The sequence below is a fragment of the Pan paniscus genome, chromosome 10 (assembly GCF_029289425.2).
Source record: "Pan paniscus chromosome 10, NHGRI_mPanPan1-v2.0_pri, whole genome shotgun sequence".
Lineage (NCBI taxonomy): Eukaryota > Metazoa > Chordata > Mammalia > Primates > Hominidae > Pan > Pan paniscus.
In genome coordinates this window covers 5,462,987-5,475,495 of record NC_073259.2, presented here as the reverse complement: position 1 = coordinate 5,475,495, position 12,509 = coordinate 5,462,987, and the positions used below count along the sequence as shown (strand labels likewise).

General features: G+C 54.9%; 1 protein-coding gene and 1 pseudogene across 9 annotated transcripts in view; both read left to right on the top strand.

Annotated features, from left to right (window-relative positions):
• Nucleotides 1-2,858, top strand: part of LOC117975334 (WAS protein family homolog 2) — a 40,169-nt gene extending 37,311 nt beyond the window's left edge. For 8 of the 9 annotated variants that reach the window (XM_055095207.2, XM_034935052.3, XM_063593247.1 and 5 more), the window contains 4 exons: nt 49-154; nt 998-1,108; nt 1,308-1,376; nt 2,545-2,858. The gene's annotated coding sequence lies outside the window, so the exon portion shown is untranslated. The remainder of the gene's footprint in view (nt 1-48; nt 155-997; nt 1,109-1,307; nt 1,377-2,544) is intronic. The other variant, XM_034935047.3, reaches the window with a different exon arrangement.
• Nucleotides 1,308-12,205, top strand: LOC117978038 (mitogen-activated protein kinase-binding protein 1-like; annotated as a pseudogene).
• The last annotated feature ends 304 nt before the right edge of the window (nt 12,206-12,509 follow it).

Here is a 12,509-nt window from a genome sequence, read left to right as displayed (position 1 = left end):
TTGCCAGGATGGTCTCTATCTCCTGACCTTGTGATCCACCCACCTCAGCCTCCCAAGGTGCTGGGATTGCAGGTGCGAGCCACCGGGTCCAGCCTCTCAGGCGATTTTCATACCTGCATACTCTGATCACTACTCTGTTAAACAGTCAAGGAGGGTAAGTATTATCTTCAGATTTCCAGAGCTCTGTCTCTGTACAGCCCTCTCCTCCTCAATATTCTGCCCTATGAATTCTAGCCACATTGGCCTTCCCAGACTCACAGTTCTGTCCTCTCAACTCAGGAAGATCTCTGAGCTCCATCTGCATTCTTTCTTCCTGTGCTGTGGCCTGGAAAGTTTTCTAAGGTGTTTGGGAGGTCAATTGTGGGGCTAGCCTCATTTGTTTCTCATTTCTTGAGGATCACTGCCTTTTGATGCTTGATTCCAGTGATTGATTCCCTTTGTTGCTTGAGGGCCATAGTTTCATATATTTTGTCCAGTATTTTTGTTGTTTTAGGTCAGAAAGTAATTTTGGTCTCTGTTACTCCATCTTGGCCAGAAGTGTAAGACCTAAGCATTTACACATCAAAATACTGCACACATAATTTTAGTTTAAGCTACTTTTTAAAAAATCTTCTTCATTTTCCATTTAGCATTCTATTTAGGGTATTACATTGGTTTTTTTGAAATTCTGTTATTGGCAGTTTCTATTGCCTATCAATCCCATTTAAAGATAGTGCATAGGGTATTCTAAAATAGCTGTTAAGCAAAGAGAAAATTGGGCCTGATAGGGTGAGAATCACAGCTCTAATACCTAGAGTGACCTTATAATGTATTGTCCAAAGGAGATATTTTTGACAGTGAAAGAGGGTGTTGTTAGTAATTATATCAGGACCATGGCCTAAACCAGGACTATCCCAGGCAGCCTGGGACATATTTGTACCCCATCTCTATTTAATGCCTTTATACAATTCTTTACTTAATTCTACCAGCCTTTATTGAGCCTGCTTTCTTTGTCTAGCTGAGTGCCACGTGCTGACATCACTAAGATCAATACAGCAAACTCTGAAAGATGGACAGAGAGACAGGAGATGGTCCTTTATAATGCAGTGTGATCTGTGCTGCAATAGAGGTGAGCACAAGGTCCTTACGAAGGCTCAGTGGAGAGCATGCTTGACTGCAGGGGAGGGTACTTAGGTTAGAAAAGATGAGTCGAAGTATGTTCATAGGGAGCATGGGGTGAGAGGTGGTTGGAAAGGTATTCCAGACAGTGTGTGTCAAGGCCAAGAGCCAGGGGAACACAGGTGGGGCTTCTTTTTTTTTCTTCTAAGATGGAAGAGTGTTCTGATCAGCTGGAAAACAACGCACATGGGAAGATGTACAGAAATGAGTGGGGAAAGGTAATACTTAAAAGCAACAGCAGTTAATATTTAGTGCCCACTTACGACATGCTGGACACAGTTCCGGGTACTCTGAACATATTCGCTCATTTAATCTTTACAACAACCCTATGAGGTAGGTACTATTATTATCCCCATTTTCAGATGAGGAATCTGAGGCACAGAGAGAGTAAGTATGTTGCCCAGGGCCATGCACCAAGTATGTGGTAGGTCCTGGAGTTGAATGCAGAGCCCCTCCACTCTAAACTCCTGAAAGCCAGATGCTACAAGGCGTTGTTATTCCAAGTGGAGGAATGCTAAGGACAGCATCCTGCAGGTGACCAGGAAACCCTGAAGCATTCGAAGCAGGGGAATGGCTTAAAACAAGGTGGTATAAGAAAGTGCTCCCAGAGCAGCATGAAAGTCTGGTGTAGTGGAGGTCTCCGCTAGCCACAAGAGGTGGTAAGAGGCTGAGCTGAAGCAGCTGCAGCAGGGATGCAGAGGATACATTCCCCAAACCCTTATGGGCAGAGTCCTTTGGCTTCAGTGACCACGGCCAAGGGTGCAGAGGAGAAGCCCAAGAAGATGCCAGGTGTCTGGCTTATGCCCCTGTGTGAACGTGAAGCCTCTCATTGACATGCAGGTTACAGGAGGAAAAGCAGGTTTATTTGGGAAGGAGGCTTCTAGACCATGACTTCCATTTTAGCCATGTAGTTTTTGAAGTGCTTGTACAAGTTCTAGGTGGAAATGTCCAGGAGGCAGTGGGGAACTCAAAGTAGATCTCAGGAGAGAGGCTTAGGCCAGAGGGCTTGGGGAATCATCAGCATGGTGGTGGGAGGAGAGCTGGTATTTGGATGAGATTGCGGTGGAGCATGAACAGAGTGGGAAAAGGTGGTGATGAACCCAGGGACTCCAGTATGTGGTAGCTGGCTGTGAGATTAGGAAGCAATGAAAGAGGCCAAGAAGGATGTGGGGGAGAAGCATCAATAAGGAATAAATGAGTTGCACGTGCTCCAGAGAGGCCAAATAAAGACTGGATTTGGCTCTCGCAGGTCATATACGAAAGAATCTTGGAACCAAAAGGAAAACAGTGGTGGTTTAAAGGGTATATTCAGTTTCTAGGTCTGCTGTCACAAAATACCAGAAACTGGGTGTCTTGTTAAAACAACAGAAATTTTTTCTCTCACAGTTTTGGAAGCTAGAAGTTCAAAACGAGGTGTTGGCAGCACCATGCTCTCTCTGAAGATGCTACGAAGAATCTGCTCCATGCCTTTCCATTCGCTTCTGGGGTTTCCTGCAAGCCCTGACATTCCTTGGCTTGTAGATGCATCACCCCAGTTTCTGCCCCCATCATCACATGGCCTCCTCTCTGCGTGTGCCTCTGCATTTCCTCTATTCTTCTAAGGACACCGACACCAGTCATAGTGGATTAAGGGTCCACTCCTAACTAATTACATCTGCAACAACCCTATTTCCAAATAAAGTCACATTCTAAGATTCCTAGGGAGAACATGAATTTTTGGGGGCATGTGGATACTGTTCAACCTGGGACATGGAGTAAATAAATGGCAAGGAAGATTACAGATGACTTTAAGCTAAAGAGGGAGATAGGGTTAAATGTAGGACTTTTTTTTTCCAGGACGGGAGAGGTTTAAACATGTTACTACATTGAATAAATGAAATAACCATGAACATGGAGTGGCTAAAGATTCTGAACTAAGTGCAAGTAATTGATACACGTCCATGGATAAGGGGAACGAATGGCGCTAGCCATTCTACCTGCCCCTCCTTCAGCCAACTGTGTGGCTTTACCCCAGCTGCATATTTGTGTGGCGCCTGAGCTCTGAGATGACCGTCAGCATGAGGCAGCGTCTGGCCGAGTTGCGCCAGCGTCAGCGGGGCGGCAAGCAGCAAGGACCATCCTCTCCCCAAAGGGCTTCTGGACCCAACCGGTGAGAACAGAATGTGGGCAAGTGATGGGTGGGTGTGCAGATGGCTTGCTGGGACCTCACTGCACTTCCTCCATGCTTTGGGCCTGCCATTCAGCAATTCTGTCTCCCAAGACCTTACCTCTCACACAAGGATCCATGATGTCAGCCTCTTCCCCCTGTTGAGTCTCCTCTCCCCCTATTGAGTCTCATCTTCCCCTCATTGAGTCTCCTCTTCCTTCTTCCCCCATTGAGCCTCCTCTCCCCCTATTGAGTCTCCTCTCCCCATGCCCTTCCTTGTCTCGGACTCAGGCACCAGGCCCCATCAATGCTGTCTCCTGGACCGGCTCTCTCATCAGACAGTGACAAGGAGGGAGAAGATGAGGGGACTGAAGAACTTCCAGCACTGCCCGTCCTTGCCAAGAGTACCAAGAAGGCACTGGGTCTGTGGAAGTTGGGTGTGGGGGCAGACAGGTCCTAGTTGGTATGATGGCTAGATATGGTTTTTCTGAGACTGTGGGGTGAGAGCAGTGTGAGCTGAGGAAACTGAGGCATCATTGTGGCCACACAGGGTATGGGCTGATGGGGCCAGGGTTCCAGGGTTGGGTGGGGGCGGGGGGGCAGGAGACACTTCCTCTGACTGCCTGTTTCTGTCTAGCCTCGGTCCCCAGCCCAGCCTTGCCCCGAAGCCTGTCCCACTGGGAGATGAGTCGGGTGAGTCGCCATTGTTAAAATGTTCTTCCAAGGTTAGAGGAGGCAAAGGGAGCTGTGAGAACAGGGCTCTCTGGGCCTGGTAGGGTACTGGGGCATGGGGTCTGCCCACATGCTGCACTCCTGTGTCCAAGGAAGGCCTTGTCGGGGAAGTTGAAGCAGCTGGGCCGGTCCTGGGTGCGGGGTGAAGAAAGCCCAGGTATTTCCTTCCTGTGGACCAGTTGGGGTGGATGGAGCACAGGGTTAGTCAGCACTGGGGAGGTGGGGCACTTGTTCAGCTGCCTGGTGCCTGGAAGTAAATATCATCAGAGAAGAGCTCAAGGTGGAGAGGACAAAGGACCCCTAAGCCAGATAGTTAGAACTAAAATGCAGGAAATCAAGGATCCAAAGAGCGGAGATCTGGAGAAACAGTTCTAAAGACCCCGGTTAGGAGGTAAGCGGAGAACTTCCAGAATAGTTAGAGGGAAAAGGCCATGAGGGGACCCATAACTCAGCGACTGCCCTGGGGTGGCCAAAGGGGGATCAAAGTGTTCAGAGCAAGTTCCCAAGCACCAGTACCTTCCGTTGTCAGCAACAGTTTCACAGAGTGATGATGCTGTGGTGTCTCTGGAGCACCCTGACCGGGCCAGGGGTCTCAGGCCTGGGCTATAGGTTTGTCCTTGGTGCTGTGAAGGGACTTTGGGGCCCCCAGCTATTGGAGTGATTGGGGTAGAGAGGCAAAAGGAGTGGTTGGGGTAGACAGGCAGAAGTGGCCTTTGCCCTGGGCTGGGTTTCTTGGGGGACTCTTGGTAGTAAGTGGTTGCTGCTGGGGCTGTCCTCAGAGTAGGAGACTTTTAGAGACCCCCAGCTCTGAGGCATCCACGATACCAGGTGAAGGCTGAGACTAGGGGTTCCTGTGCCAGAGGATGCGGAATGCAGCTAAGAGCATGAACTCTGGAGCCAGACTAACCTGCAGGCCACTTACTGTCTGTGGGACGCAGACTGGTCACTTAAGCCCCCTGTGCTTCAGTCTCCTCATCTGTAAAACAAGGATGATACTAGTGCCCATTTCAAAAGGTTGCTGTGAGGATGAAGTAAGCTAGCATGTGTAGTGTGCCAGGCACATAGTAAGGGATATGTGGATATTTGTTGATCTGACTGTGTGGTTGTTGTTACTCCTCCCCCACCCCCTACCTCCCACCAGGCACAGGAGTCCGTGGGGTTCCTGGACCCAGCTCCTGCAGCCAACCCAGGACCCAGAAGAAGAGGGCGCTGGGTTCAGCCAGGTGTGGAACTGAGCGTTAGATCCATGCTGGATCTGCGGCAGCTGGAAACACTGGCCCCAAGCCTGCAGGACCCTAGCCAGGACTCGCTGGCCATCATCCCATCTGGTCCCAGGAAGCATGGGCAGCAGGCCCTTGAGACTTCACTCACTAGCCAGGTGAGCCTGCTTTCTCCCAGCTCTCTAGAGAGTTCCAAGGGGCCTTAGGCAGCCTTTGCCACCAGCTGGGACCTGAGCACTGGTCCAGCTATGCTTGCTCTGCCCCTGTGGCACATGGGTAACCTGAACTGCAAAGCCAGGATGGGGGTGGCTGGGCTGTATGGTTTGGTCATCAGGATAGGCAGGGGAGGGGTTGGGGTAGAGAGGCAAAAGTGGCCTTTGCCCTGGGCTGGGTTTCTTGGAGGACTCTTGGTATTAAGTGGTAGCTGGAGGTTGGCAGCCCAGAGTGCTAATACAGTTCATCCAGAAGCTCACATCAGCAACTGGAGCCCAGTCTGGCTTCTCGATGTCTGTCCTTCAGCTTCCCCTTGAATGAGTGCACACTGCATCCTTACTCACCTCCACCTCTTCTCCAAGGGGAGGGTTGGCCCCCAGGATACTCAGGGCTGACCCCCCAGCTACCACTGCCGCATCTGTCACCTCTGCTCTGTTAACATCCCTTTGTGTGTTCCCAGAATGAAAAGCCCCCTCGGCCTCAGGCTTCCCAACCTTGTTCCTATCCCCATATTATCCGATAATTGTCACAAGAGGAAGGGGTCTTTGCCCAAGATCTGGAACCTGCACCCATTGAAGATGGTATTGTCTACCCGGAGCCGAGTGACAATCCCACCATGGATACCAGGCAAGGATCCTGCCCTAGCCAGACCTTGTGCCCCCGTCTTCCCCTCCCTATGAGTGTTCTTTAGTCGAGGGAGGGTTGGCCCCCAGGATACTCAGGGCTTTCCTTCCAGCTCACCACTGCCTCATCCCTCACCCTGATCACAGGCAGGAGTCCAGCGGGGCTGCTGCCTACCCCTGCTCACTGCCTTTTCTTCTCCCTGCTGGAATCCTGACAGTGAGTTCCAAGTGCAGGCTCCAGCCCGGGGAACTCTGGGAAGAGTGTACCCAGGCAGCAGGAGCTCAGAAAAGCACAGCCCTGACAGTGCCTGCTCTGTGGATTACAGCAGCAGCTGCCTTTCCAGCCCAGAGCACCCCACTGAAGGTGAGGCTGTAGCCTGGAGGGAGGGGCCATGGGGGGTGGGGCCTGGAGGTGGGTGGGGAGGCTCTGGCAACAGATGGGTGCAGTGCGATGCCTCTCTCCCCTCCCCACACCCAGACTCTGAGAGCACGGAGCCCCTCAGTGTGGATGGCATCTCCTCAGACCTTGAAGAGCCAGCTGAGGGCGATGAAGAAAAGGAAGAAGAGGAGGGAGGCATGGGCCCCTATGGGCTACAGGAGGGCAGCCCCCAGACTCCAGACCAGGAGCAGTTTCTAAAACAGCACTTTGAGACTCTGGCCAGTGGAGCTGCTCCAGGTGTGGTCAGAGGGCCAGCATTTAGTGCCTGCAATGTGCCCTTCTCCCCTCCTTGCCTACCTGAGAGGAGGGTCCCAGGGTATAGGCTGTGGCTGGGGGTCTCAAGGAGGCAAAATCTGGGGCAAGGGCTTGGTTTTTGCCCCAATTCATGATTTCTCTGACCTTGGTAGGGGCCCCAGTGCAGGTCCCAGAGAGGTCAGAGTCTCGGAGTATCTTCACGATTCCTGTTGCAAGTACAGACCTGCCCACTCAGGTACAGAGGCCCCCTACCCCCCAGCAGCAGCTCTGGCTCTCCTGGCCTCCCAGGGCTGCTGCCCTCTCCTCTCCAGTGTTTTGTCTCTCCATGCGCGGGGTGTTTTGCAGTCCCGGTTTTGGGCTAACTGGCCTTTCCCCAGCCCTATCTGGCTTTGTGCTGGTTCTCTCCTAGTGCCCTGGTGCTATGAGTTTCTCGCCATTTTGGCAGGGAGGAGCATTGAGCCTTCTCTGGGCCTTCTCCCACATTTCCTCCCTGTAGGAAACCATCCCCGTCCTCCTCAAGCCTGGCACTGATGTCGAGAACAGCCCAGGTGCCACAGGCATCTGGTGAGCAGCCGAGAGGCAATGGTGCCAATCCCCCTGGAGCACCCCCGGAGGTGGAACCGTCCTCTGGCAACCCCAGCCCCCAGCAGGCAGCCTCTGTGCTGTTGCCACGATGCCGTCTCAACCCTGACAGCAGCTGGGCTCCCAAGAGAGTGGCCACAGCCAGCCCCTTTTCTAGACTCCAGAAGGCCCAGTCTGTGCACAGTCTGGTGCCACAGGGTGAGGAGCCTGATGGGCTCAGTGCCAGGGTGCAGGGTGTATGGAACACATGTACATGCTGGAGGAGGGAGGGCCTGGTGTGGCCCTGATGTGCCACTGTGCTGGCCACTAGGTGTCCCTTAATGGGCATGTGGAGGGGAACAGCAGCTCTTCGGGATTGGGTGTTGGCACCTGGGATGCCTTCCTCAACACCTGACCTGTGTATACCTCTGTCTCCTTTGCAGAAAGACATGAGGCCAGTCTGCAGGCCCCTTCACCAGGCGCACTGCTGTCTCGGGAGATCGAAGCTCAGGATGGTCTGGGCTCCTTGCCCCCAGCTGATGGCCGTCCGTCTCGGCCTCACTCCTATCAGAACCCCACCACCAGTTCCATGGCCAAGATATCCCGCAGTATCTCTGTTGGGGAGAACCTGGGCCTGGTGGCTGAACCTCAAGCTCATGCCCCCATCCGAGTCTCACCACTCAGCAAGCTGGCCCTGCCAAGCCGGGCTCACCTGGTCCTGGACATCCCCAAACCACTGCCTGACCATCCTACCCTGGCTGCATTCTCTCCTGTCACCAAAGGCCGGGCCCCTGGTGAGGCAGAAAAGCCTGGCTTCCCAGTGGGCCTAGGAAAAGCTCACAGTACAACTGAGCGATGGGCCTGTTTGGGGGAGGGCACCACTCCCAAGCCTAGGACAGAGTGCCAGGCTCATCCTGGGCCTAGCAGCCCCTGTGCCCAGCCACTGTCAGTCAGCAGCCTCTTCCAAGGCCCTGAAAACTTGCAGCCCCCACCCCCTGAGAAGACTCCCAACCCCATGGAATGCACCAAGCCAGGGGCAGCCCTGAGCCAGGACTCAGGTGTGCACAGCTCCCCAGCTCTCATCTCCTGCCCCATCCTTACTCTCCCCTCTCTGTTGGCCGCTGTCTGGCTCCATCCCATTTCTGTGGGTACAGCTTCTGGTGTTTCTTGTCCTGTCTGCTCCTGTCGCAGGTCCGTAAGTCACACCCCTGATGGTGAGACCCTCCTGCTGACCTTCATGATTTCCTTGTGACTCACTTGCCCATTCAGTGGCTTCTGAACTTGGGGCTGGCTGTCTCCTCTGGACCTTGTTTGTGTGGTGTTGGGGAGGCCGTTGGAAGAGAAGCCAAGAGGAAGGGACTGAGGGCAAGTGGGGGGTGCACTGCTGAGGGCTAGGTCTGTCCCGCTCTGAGTGTCTTGGGTGCGGAGGCCTGAAAGGGCTACATGCTGGGCCTCACTGAGCTGTATCCCTCTTTCAGAGCCAGCGGTGAGCCTGGAGCAGTGTGAGCAGCTGGTGGCAGAGCTCCGCGGCAGCGTGCGCCAGGCAGTGCGGCTCTACCACTCGGTGGGTGTTAGGTGCCCCCCGGCAGGAGGGCAGGCACGTCAGTAGTGCTGGGTGTTTCGGATAACCATGTCCAGAACAGTATGCTAAGGCTCTTGTGCTGACAGGATGGCACACTCAAGAACATCTTGGGCAGCATAGGTGAGGGGGTTAGAGGCCAGGCTAGCCTCTTGTACCGGGCACCTGCGGTCATTTCTGGTTAAGAGCTGGAGACGTCCCTCAGGAGGTGAGGCCTGAAGAGACCACACCTCCTAGTTGGCTCAGGACAATCCCAGTTTATGTCGTTGTCCCAGTGTAATTATTAATGGCATCCTTTTTCATATCCATGAATTATTTGGCCCCCTTAGACATAGGGGACAGTCCAAGAAGGCCCAAACTTTGAAAGAGAAGCAGATTCTGCCGGAGTTGTCATAAGGAGTTGCTTATAAGATGTAGACGGTTCTGCAATCCAATGGGTTCCTCCTTGGGCGTCACCCCCAGAGTCTGCCTGCATCCCATGTTCCCTGGCCATACATGCTGATCTTGGCGGGTAGAGTTCCCAGCTAGTCCCTTCTGAGGCAGGCTGGACCCAGGTGGGGCCCCTCCCTTTTATATGTCTGTTGACAGGCTCCTCCACCTCGCTTCTGGGGGTGCTGTTTCAGGTGGCTGGCTGCAAGATGCCCTCAGCAGAGCAAAGTCGGATTGCCCAGCTCCTCAGAGACACCTTCTCTTCGGTGCGACAGGAGCTGGAAGCTGTGGCTGGGGCAGTGCTGTCCAGCCCAGGCAGCAGCCCTGGGGCTGTGGGAGCCGAGCAGACACAGGCCCTGCTGGAGCAATACTCGGAACTGTTGCTTTGAGCCGTGGAACGGCGTATGGAATGCAAACTCTGAGTTCTGGAAGCCTGTCCCAAGTGAATGAATGCCCCAGCGATTCCAAACTGCAGCCCCTCTGCCCCTCACCAAAACCTGTGGGGCTGCTTGGAGTGGAAAGCAGGGAGCAGTGTTCAGAGGCAAAGCAGCCTTCCCAGCCGCTCCTCGTGGGGGGCCTGTATTTATTAATTTATTTCCCTGACTGTTGCCTCACTTCCTTGGAACTCCTGCCTCCACAGCCCCTCCAGTGGCAGGGACAGGTCTTGGGTCTTTGTCATCTTGGTGCTGTGAGAGGTAGGAGGGCAGCCTGCTCCATCTAGGAATCTGGGAAGGGCTGGCCCTCTCTTAGAGGCCATTTGAAATTACTGCAGGGATTAGCTCCCTGTGGTGGAGCATACACAGGGTACTCTGGGGTCGAGGTGAGAGGTGATGTGGTATTCAGTGCCCGTCAGCCAACTGCGGGCCTTCACCTCTACCTGCACTTCCCCTCTCACACCAGCTGCACTCCCCTGGCTGCCAGAGCAGGGTGGTTTTCCCCAATACCTGGCAGCTCAGAAAGGCCGAGCCATCTGGCCCTCCAGGGTGTCCCCAGCCATCAGGAGACTTGAGTTGGTATTTGGACCTGAGCCCGCACATTCCACTCCCATTCTCCCTCCAAGAGGGGCCCAGCATTGTATTTCCCTGTGACCCCTTACTCTCCTGGCCAGAACTTGAGCCAGCTGTGGGACGTTGCTGCAGGACAGTAAGCCCTCACCTGGGCAAACATGAAGCTCTGGCCTCCTTTCCTCAGCCCCTTGTTCTTCCCTGTCCTCCACCCTGGACCCCAGCCGGCTGCTGGAGCCCAGAGGCCACCTTCTCCCTGCATCCTGAATGATGCTTAGTCAGAAGCCTGTGTTGGAACATCCCTCGTTTACAGGGCGCTGGCCTACCTCCTGAGGACCTCAGCCACAGATGAGATCACACGCATGCACGTGCACACATGTACACACACACACCTACCTGCACAGCACGCCGTTGAGTGTTGGTTGCCAGAGTATCCGGCTGGCTGCTGTGTGCCTGGTTTCCTCACATCCTGCCTCAGCTTCACCACCCTGGCTTATGTGGAACACCTATCAGGGAGCAGAAAAGGGGTGCAGTACACTAAGTGAACCCAGATTCTGGATTCTTGGTGTCCACAGCCTAGCTGATATGAGATGGCCCATAGGACACCTGGTTTAGGTAGAAGGAGCCTCCTCAAAGGCAGTGCTGGGCACCCACGGGTGTGCTGGATACTGGAGTTTGAGAGGAGGGAGGTGCTGGGGCCAAAGGAGACACTAGAAAAGTGGTAGATGGGACAGGTAAGTGGCAGAGGTGAGGGGATAAGTTAGAATGTAAAAGGGCAGTAATTAGGGGTGAGGGAAAGGAGATAGGGGACCCTAGGAGGTAGAGTGGGACCATGTTGTGAGGCAGTTGAAGAGTTGAGGAAAGGTTTTTCTGGGCCCTACTGCTCCCCTCTGCTGCAGGTAAGTCAGAGCAGCTTTACCACAGCTTCAGGCCACGAGAGCCCCTTCACCCGCCCTGCTGCACCATAGGCAGAGGCTTATAAAGAAATGTGTTCCGGGCCAGGTGTGGTGGCTCAAGCCTGTAATCCCAGCACTTTGGGAGGCCGAGGCGGGTGGATCACGAGGTCAGGTGATCGAGATCAGCCTGGCCAACATGGTGAAACCCTGTCTCTACTAAAAATAAAAAAATTAGCTGGGCGTGGTGGTGGGCGCCTGTAATCCCAGCTACTCGGGAGGTTTAGGCAGGAGAATCGCTTGAACCCTGGAGGTGGAGGTGGAGGTTGCAGTGAGCCGAGATCGCGCCATTGCACTCCAACCTAGGTGACAAAGCTACACGCCATCTCAAAAAAAAAAAAGAAAAAAAGAAAAAGGGTTACAAAAGGTTCCCAGCTCCGGGGCACCAGCCTGAGTGCGCTTGAGCTGCTCCAAACCTGGCCCTTCCCCACTCCTCTAGCATCGCCACCCGCATGGCCCTGGAACTCCCGCGGCGCCGGGGGCGGGCCCGTGCCTGCTGTGCCCCGACTTCCCACACCAGCCGCGCCCACCGCAGGTGGGACTCAGGTTCGCCCTCTGGGCCAGGTCCTTCACGAGGAGGCAGCTACCCTTCGCCAGAAGTTTGTGAGAATGTGGCCGCCCTTTTCCTGCCCTCTGCCCCATGTGGGTGGGGGGCCTCGTGGCCCGGCCGGCGCCCCGTCCCCTTCTGCATGTCTGAGGCCACCGGCAACCGCCGCCCCACTCCAGGTTTGCCCCCGCCCTGTTTTGAAAGCCCCTTATTTATAACTTTTATACTTTGTGCAGGTCGCGGCGCTTCCCGCCTCATCCTCGGCTGCATGGGGCGGGGGGGCTGTTTTTAACGTGCCCGTTTGTACTGATGTATGAACTTGTCAATAAACACAATTGTTTGTTAACCCTGGGATGCCGGCCAGTGGGGCAGGCCGAAGCGGGCGCTGCCAGTCGCTCCACCGCTTCGGTGGCAGAACTCGGTGTGTGTCCAGGGGCAGGACGGGGCGGGGTGCTGGGGGTGTGGCCTGCGGCGGGTGCCTCTGGAAGGGCGGGGCGAGGGTCTGGGGGTGTGGCCTGCGGCGGGGAGGGCGGGGCGAGTGCTGGGGGTGTGGCCTGCGGTGGGTGCCTCTGGAAGGGCGGGGCGAGTGCTGGGGGTGTGGCCTGCGGCGGGGCGTCGGGGAGGGCGGGGCGAGTGCTGGGGGTGTGGCC